General features: G+C 47.8%; 16 non-coding genes and 4 pseudogenes across 16 annotated transcripts; all 20 read right to left on the reverse strand.

The window, feature by feature from the left end:
* Positions 1 to 11: 11 nt before the first annotated feature.
* Positions 12 to 130, reverse strand: LOC120203632. The gene has a single exon (XR_005523857.1). It is a non-coding gene; the product is annotated as a 5S ribosomal RNA (ribosomal RNA).
* A 184-nt stretch (positions 131 to 314) lies between these two features.
* LOC120203663 lies at positions 315 to 430 on the reverse strand (annotated as a pseudogene).
* Positions 431 to 613: 183 nt separating this feature from the next.
* On the reverse strand, positions 614 to 732 carry LOC120203628. The gene has a single exon (XR_005523853.1). It is a non-coding gene; the product is annotated as a 5S ribosomal RNA (ribosomal RNA).
* A 184-nt stretch (positions 733 to 916) lies between these two features.
* Positions 917 to 1,035, reverse strand: LOC120203641. Its single transcript, XR_005523865.1, has one exon. It is a non-coding gene; the product is annotated as a 5S ribosomal RNA (ribosomal RNA).
* A 184-nt stretch (positions 1,036 to 1,219) lies between these two features.
* On the reverse strand, positions 1,220 to 1,338 carry LOC120203651. The gene has a single exon (XR_005523875.1). It is a non-coding gene; the product is annotated as a 5S ribosomal RNA (ribosomal RNA).
* A 183-nt stretch (positions 1,339 to 1,521) lies between these two features.
* Positions 1,522 to 1,640, reverse strand: LOC120203645. Its single transcript, XR_005523869.1, has one exon. It is a non-coding gene; the product is annotated as a 5S ribosomal RNA (ribosomal RNA).
* A 184-nt stretch (positions 1,641 to 1,824) lies between these two features.
* On the reverse strand, positions 1,825 to 1,943 carry LOC120203664 (annotated as a pseudogene).
* A 189-nt stretch (positions 1,944 to 2,132) lies between these two features.
* LOC120203638 lies at positions 2,133 to 2,251 on the reverse strand. Its single transcript, XR_005523862.1, has one exon. It is a non-coding gene; the product is annotated as a 5S ribosomal RNA (ribosomal RNA).
* A 184-nt stretch (positions 2,252 to 2,435) lies between these two features.
* On the reverse strand, positions 2,436 to 2,554 carry LOC120203626. Its single transcript, XR_005523851.1, has one exon. It is a non-coding gene; the product is annotated as a 5S ribosomal RNA (ribosomal RNA).
* Positions 2,555 to 2,735: 181 nt separating this feature from the next.
* On the reverse strand, positions 2,736 to 2,854 carry LOC120203631. The gene has a single exon (XR_005523856.1). It is a non-coding gene; the product is annotated as a 5S ribosomal RNA (ribosomal RNA).
* A 184-nt stretch (positions 2,855 to 3,038) lies between these two features.
* Positions 3,039 to 3,156, reverse strand: LOC120203662 (annotated as a pseudogene).
* A 107-nt stretch (positions 3,157 to 3,263) lies between these two features.
* LOC120203667 lies at positions 3,264 to 3,383 on the reverse strand (annotated as a pseudogene).
* Positions 3,384 to 3,567: 184 nt separating this feature from the next.
* On the reverse strand, positions 3,568 to 3,685 carry LOC120203656. Its single transcript, XR_005523879.1, has one exon. It is a non-coding gene; the product is annotated as a 5S ribosomal RNA (ribosomal RNA).
* Positions 3,686 to 3,869: 184 nt separating this feature from the next.
* LOC120203660 lies at positions 3,870 to 3,988 on the reverse strand. The gene has a single exon (XR_005523882.1). It is a non-coding gene; the product is annotated as a 5S ribosomal RNA (ribosomal RNA).
* Positions 3,989 to 4,172: 184 nt separating this feature from the next.
* Positions 4,173 to 4,291, reverse strand: LOC120203630. The gene has a single exon (XR_005523855.1). It is a non-coding gene; the product is annotated as a 5S ribosomal RNA (ribosomal RNA).
* Positions 4,292 to 4,479: 188 nt separating this feature from the next.
* Positions 4,480 to 4,598, reverse strand: LOC120203623. Its single transcript, XR_005523848.1, has one exon. It is a non-coding gene; the product is annotated as a 5S ribosomal RNA (ribosomal RNA).
* A 183-nt stretch (positions 4,599 to 4,781) lies between these two features.
* LOC120203657 lies at positions 4,782 to 4,900 on the reverse strand. Its single transcript, XR_005523880.1, has one exon. It is a non-coding gene; the product is annotated as a 5S ribosomal RNA (ribosomal RNA).
* Positions 4,901 to 5,084: 184 nt separating this feature from the next.
* Positions 5,085 to 5,203, reverse strand: LOC120203643. The gene has a single exon (XR_005523867.1). It is a non-coding gene; the product is annotated as a 5S ribosomal RNA (ribosomal RNA).
* Positions 5,204 to 5,385: 182 nt separating this feature from the next.
* LOC120203627 lies at positions 5,386 to 5,504 on the reverse strand. Its single transcript, XR_005523852.1, has one exon. It is a non-coding gene; the product is annotated as a 5S ribosomal RNA (ribosomal RNA).
* A 193-nt stretch (positions 5,505 to 5,697) lies between these two features.
* LOC120203642 lies at positions 5,698 to 5,816 on the reverse strand. Its single transcript, XR_005523866.1, has one exon. It is a non-coding gene; the product is annotated as a 5S ribosomal RNA (ribosomal RNA).
* Between the last annotated feature and the right edge of the window lie 184 nt (positions 5,817 to 6,000).

Below are 6,000 nucleotides of genomic sequence, written 5' to 3' on the forward strand. Positions count from 1 at the left end.
TCCAAAAAAGAGGGGTGCAACACGAGGGCTTCCCAGGAGGTCACCCATCCTAGAACTACTCTCACCCAAGCACCCTTAAATGCGGAGTTCTGATGGGATCCGGTGCATTAGTGCTGGTATGATCGCACCCGTCATGCCTTGCGCCCTTAATTTTTTTAAGGCCTTCGTTTTCTTCCAACCCGTACTTAAGGGACTTGCAAAATTCGGATTCTTCTACCTGAAGCTTTCTACCCAAGTTCCCTACTCCAGGCAGGCGGAATACGTACGTGTGCGTGTGTTCGAAATAGAATAAAAAGAAAATAATCCGAAAAGGAGGGGTGCAACACGTGGACTTCCAGGAGGTCACCCATCCTAGTATTATTCTCGCCCAAGCACGCTTAACTGCGGAGATCTGATGGGATCTGGTGCATTAGTGGGTATGATCGCACCCATAAACCTTGCGCCCTTAATTTATTTAAAGCCTTCATTTTCTTCCGACCCGTACATAAGGGACTCGCAAAATTCGGATTCTAGGACCCGAACCTTTCTCCTCAAGTACCCCACTCCAGGCAGGCAGAATACGTATGTGTGCGTGTGTTCGAGATAAAATGAAAAGAAAATAATCCAAAAAGGAGGGGTGCAACACGAGGACTTCTGAGGAGGTCACCCATCCTAGTACTACTCTCGCCCAGGCACGCTTAACTGCGGAGTTCTGATGGGATCCGGTGCATTAGTATTGGTATGATCGCACCCGTCATGACTTGCACCCTTAATTTATTTAAGGCATTCGTTTTCTTCCGACCCGTACTTAAGGGACTCGCAAAATTCAGATTCTAGAACCCGAACCTTTCTCCCCAAGAACCCCACTCCAGGCAGGCGGAATACGTACGTATGCGTGTGTTCGAGATAGAATAAAAAGAAAATAATCCGAAAAGGAGGGGTGCAACACGAGGACTTCCGAGGAGGTCACCCATCCTACTATTACTCTCGCCCAGGCACGCTTAACTGCGGAGTTCTGATGGGATCCGGTGCATTAGTGCTGAGATGATCGCACCCGTCATGCCTTGCGCCCTTAATTTATTTAAGGCCTTCGTTTTCTTCCGACCCGTACTTAAGGGACTCGTAAAATTCATATTCTTCGACCTGAACCTTTCTACCTAAGTTCCCCACTCCAGGCAGGCGGAATACGTACGTGTGCGTGTGTTCGAAATAGAATAAAAAGAAAATAATCCGAAAAGGAGGGGTGCAACACGTGGACTTCCCAGGAAGTCACCCATCCTAGTATTATACTCGCCCAAGCACGCTTAACTGCGGAGATCTGATGGGATCTGGTGCATTAGTCTTGGTATGATCGCACCCATAAACCTTGCGCCCTTAATTTATTTAAAGCCTTCATTTTCTTCCGACCCGTACTTAAGGGACTCGCAAAATTCGGATTCTAGGACCCGAACCTTTCTCCCCAAGTACCCCACTCCAGGTAGGCAGAATACGTATGTGTGCGTGTGTTAGAGATAAAATGAAAATAAAATAATCCAAAAAGGAGGGGTGCAACACGAGGACTTCCGAGGAGGTCACCCATCCTAGTACTACTCTCGCCCAGGCACACTTAACTGCGGAGTTCTGATGGGATCCGGTGTATTAGTGCTGGTATGATTGCACCCGTCATGCCTTACGCCCTTAATTTATTTAAGGCCTTCGTTTTCTTCTGACCCGTACTTAAGGGACTCGCAAAATTCAGATTCTACGACCCGAACCTTTCTCCCCAAGTACCCCACTCCAGGCAGGCAGAATACGTACGTGTACGTGTGTTCGAGATATAATAAAAGGAAAATAATCCGAAAAGGAGGGTTTCAACACGAGGACTTCCCAGGAGTTCACCCATCCTAGAACTACTCTCGCCCAAGCACGCTTAACTGCGGAGTTCTGATGGGATATAGAGGGTTAGTGCTGGTATGATCGAACCCGTCATGCCCAGCGCCCTTAATTTATTTAAGGCCTTTGTTTTCTTTCGACCCATACTTAAGGGACTCGCAAAATTCATATTCTACGACCCGTACCTTTTTCGGCTCCACAAGTACCCCACACCAAGCAGGCGGAATACGTACGTGTGCGTGTGTTCGAGATAGAATAAAAAGAAAATAATCCGAAATGGAGGGGTGCAACACGAGGACTTCCCTAGAGGTCACCCATCCTAGTACTACTCTCGCCCAAGCACGCTTAACAGCGGAATTCTAATGGGATCCGATGCATTAATGCTGGTATGATCGCACCCGTCATGCCTTGCGCCCCTAATTTATTTAAGGCCTTCTTTTTGTTCCGACCCATACTTAAGGGACTCGCAAAATTCGAATTCTATGACACGAACCATTCTCCCCAAGTACCCCACTCCAGGCAGGCGGAATACGTACGTGTGCGTGTGTTCGAGATAGAAAAAAAAGAAAATAATCCAAAAAATAGGGGTGCAACACGAGGACTTCCCAGGAAGTCACCCATCCTAGTACTACTCTTGCCCAAGCACGCTTAACTGCGGAGTTCTGATGGGATCCGATGCAATAGTGCTGGTATGATCGCACCCGTCATACCTTGCGCCCATAATTTATTTAAGGCCTTCGTTTTCTTCCGACCCGTACTTATGGGACTAAACAAATTCAGATTCTACGACCCGAACATTTCTCGGCTCCCCAAGTACCCCACTCCAAGCAGGCGGAATACGTACGTGTGCGTGTGTTCAAGATAGAAAAAAAATCCGCAAAGCAGGGGTGCAACTCGAGGACTTCCCAGGAGGTCACCCATCCTAGTACTACTCTCGCCCAAGTACGCTTAATTGCGGAGTTCTGATGGGATCCGGTGCATTAGTGCTGGTATGAGCGCACCCGTCATGCCTTGTGCCCTTAATTTATTTAAGGCCTTCGTTTTCTTCCGACCCGTACTTAAGGGACTCGCAAAATTCAGATTCTACGACCCGAACCTTTCTCCTCAATTTCCCCACTCCAGGTAGGCGAAATACGTAAGTGTGCGTGTATTCGAGATAGAATAAAAAGAAAATAATCCGAAAAGGAGAGGTGCAACACGTGGACTTCCCAGGAGGTCACCCATCCTAGTACTACTCTAGCTCAAGTACGCTTAACTGCGGAGTTATATGGGATCTAGTGCATTAGTACTGGTATGATCGCACCCGTTTTGCCTTGCGCCCTTAATTTATTTAAGGCCTTCGTTTTCTTCCGACCAGTACTTAAGGGACTCCCAAAATTCAGATTCTACGACCCGAACCTTTCTCGGCTCCCCCACTCCAAGCACGAGGACTTCCCAGGAGGTCACTCATCCTAGTACTACTCTCTCCCAAGCACGCTTAACTGCGGAGTTCTGATGGAATCCGGTGCATTAGTGCTGGTATGATCGCACCCGTCATGCCCTGCGCCCTTAATTTATTTAAGGCCTTCATTTTCTTCCAATCCATACTTAAGGGACTCGCAATATTCGAATTCTACGGCCCGAACCTTTCTCCCCAAGTACCCCACTCCAGGCAGGCGGAATATGTACGTGTGCGTGTGTTCGAGATAGAATAAAAAGAAAATTATCCAAAAAGGAGGGGTGCAATACTAGGACTTCCCAGGAGGTCACCCATCCTAGTACTACTCTCGCCTAAGCACGCTTAACTGCGGAGTTCTGATGGGATCCGGTGAATTAGTGATGTATGATCGCATCCGTCATGGTTTGCGCCCTTAATTTATTTAAGGCCTTCATTTTCTTTCGACCCGTACTTGAGGGACTCGTAAAATTCGGATTCTACGACCCGAGCCTTTCTCCCCAAGTTCCCCACTCCATGCAGGCGGAATACGTACGTGTGTGTGTCTTCGAGATATAATAAAAAGAATATAATCCGAAAATGAGGGGTGCAACACGAGGACTTCCGAGGAGGTCACCCATCCTAGTACTACTCTCGCCCAGGCACGCTTAACTGCGGAGTTCTGATGGGATCCAATGCATTAGTGTTGTTATGATCGTACTCGTCATGCCAAACGCCCTTAATTTATTTAAGGCCTTCGTTTTCTTCAAACCCGTAATTAAGGGACTCGCAATATTCGAATTCTACGACTCGAGCCTTTCTCCCCAAGTTCTCCACTCCAGGCAGGCGGAATATGTACGTGTGCGTGTCTTCGAGATATAATAAAAAGAATATAATCCGAAAAGGAGGGGTGCAACACGAGGACTTCCCAGGAGGTCACCCATCCTAGAACTACTCTCGCCCAAGCACGCTTAAATGCGGAGTTCTGATGGGATCCGGTGCAATAGTGCTGGTATGATCGCACTCGTCATGCCCTGCGCCCTTAATTTATTTAAGGCCTTCGTTTTCTTCTGACCGTACTTAAGGGACTCGCAAAATTTGGATTCTACGACCCGAACCATTCTCGGTTCCCCAAGTACCCCACTCCAAGCAGGCGGATTACGTACATGTACTTGTATTCGAGATAGAATAAAAAGAAAATAATCCGAAAAGTAGGGGTACAACACGTGGACTTCCCAGCAGGTCACCCATCCTAGTACTACTCTCACCCAAGCACCCTTAACTGCGGAGTTCTGATGGGATCCGGTGCATTAGTGCTGGTATGATCGCACCCGTCATGGTTTGCACCCTTAATTTATTTAAGGGCTTCATTTTCTTTCGACCCGTACTTGATGGACTCGCAAAATTCGGATTCTACGACCCGAGCCTTTCTCCCCAAGTTCCCCACTCCAGGCAGGCGGAATACGTACGTGTGTGTGTCTTCGAGATATAATAAAAAAATATAATCCGAAAAGTAGGGGTGCAACACGAGGGCTTCCCAGGAGGTCACCCATCCTAGTACTACTCTCACCCAAGCACCCTTAACTGCGGAGTTCTGATAGGATCCGGTGCATTAGTGCTGGTATGATCGCACCCGTCATGCCTTGCGCCCTTAATTTATTTAAGGCCTTCGTTTTCTTCCGACGCGTACTTAAGGGACTCGCAAAATTTGGATTCTTCGACCCGAACCTTTCTACCCCAGTTCCCCACACTAGGCAGGCGGAATACGTACTTGTGCGTATGTTCAAGATAGAATAAAAAGAAAATAATCAGAAAAGGAGGGGTGCAAAACGTGGACTTCCCAGGAAGTCACCCATCCTAGTACTAGTCTCGCCCAAGCACGCTTAACTGCGGAGTTCTGATGGGATCGAATGCATTAGTGCTGGTATGATCGCACCCGTCATGCCTTGCGCGCTTAATTTATTTAAGGCCTTCGTTTTCTTCCGACCCGTACTTAAGGGACTCGTAAAATTCGGATTCTACGACCCGAATTTCTCCCCAAGTACCCCACTCCAAGCAGGCGTAATACGTACGTGTGCGTGTGTTCGAGATAGAATAAAAAGAAAATAATGTGAAAAGGAGGGGTGCAACACGAGGACTTCCGAGGAGGTCAACCATCCTAGTACTACTCTCGCCCAGGCACGCTTAGCTGCGGAGTTCTGATGGGATCCGGTGCATTAGTGCTGGTATGATCCCACCCGTCATGCCTTGCGCCCTTAATTTATTTAAGGCCTTCGTTTTCTTCCGACCCGTACTTAAGGGACTCGCAAAATTCGGATTAAATTCGGATTCTACGACCCGAATTTCTCCCCAAGTACCCCACTCCAGGCAGGCGGAATATGTACGTGTGCTTGTGTTCGAGATAGAATAAAAAGAAAATAATCCGAAAAGGAGGGGTGCAACACGAGGACATCCGAGGAGGTCTACCATCCTAGTACTACTCTCGCCCAGGCACACTTAACGGCGGAGTTCTGATGGGATCCGGTGCATTAGTGCTGGTATGATCGCACCCGTCATGCCTTGCGCCCTTAATTTATTTAAGGCCTTTGTTTTCTTCTGACCCGTACTTAAGGGACTCGCAAAATTCAGATTCTTTGACCCGAACCTTTCTTCCCAAATTCCCCACTCCATGCAGGCGGAATACGTATGTGTGCGTGTGTTCGACATAGAATAAAAAGAAAATAATTCGAAAAAGA

The sequence above is a fragment of the Hibiscus syriacus genome, unplaced genomic scaffold (assembly GCF_006381635.1).
Source record: "Hibiscus syriacus cultivar Baekdansim isolate YM2019G1 unplaced genomic scaffold, ASM638163v2 tig00010204_pilon, whole genome shotgun sequence".
NCBI lineage: Eukaryota > Viridiplantae > Streptophyta > Magnoliopsida > Malvales > Malvaceae > Hibiscus > Hibiscus syriacus.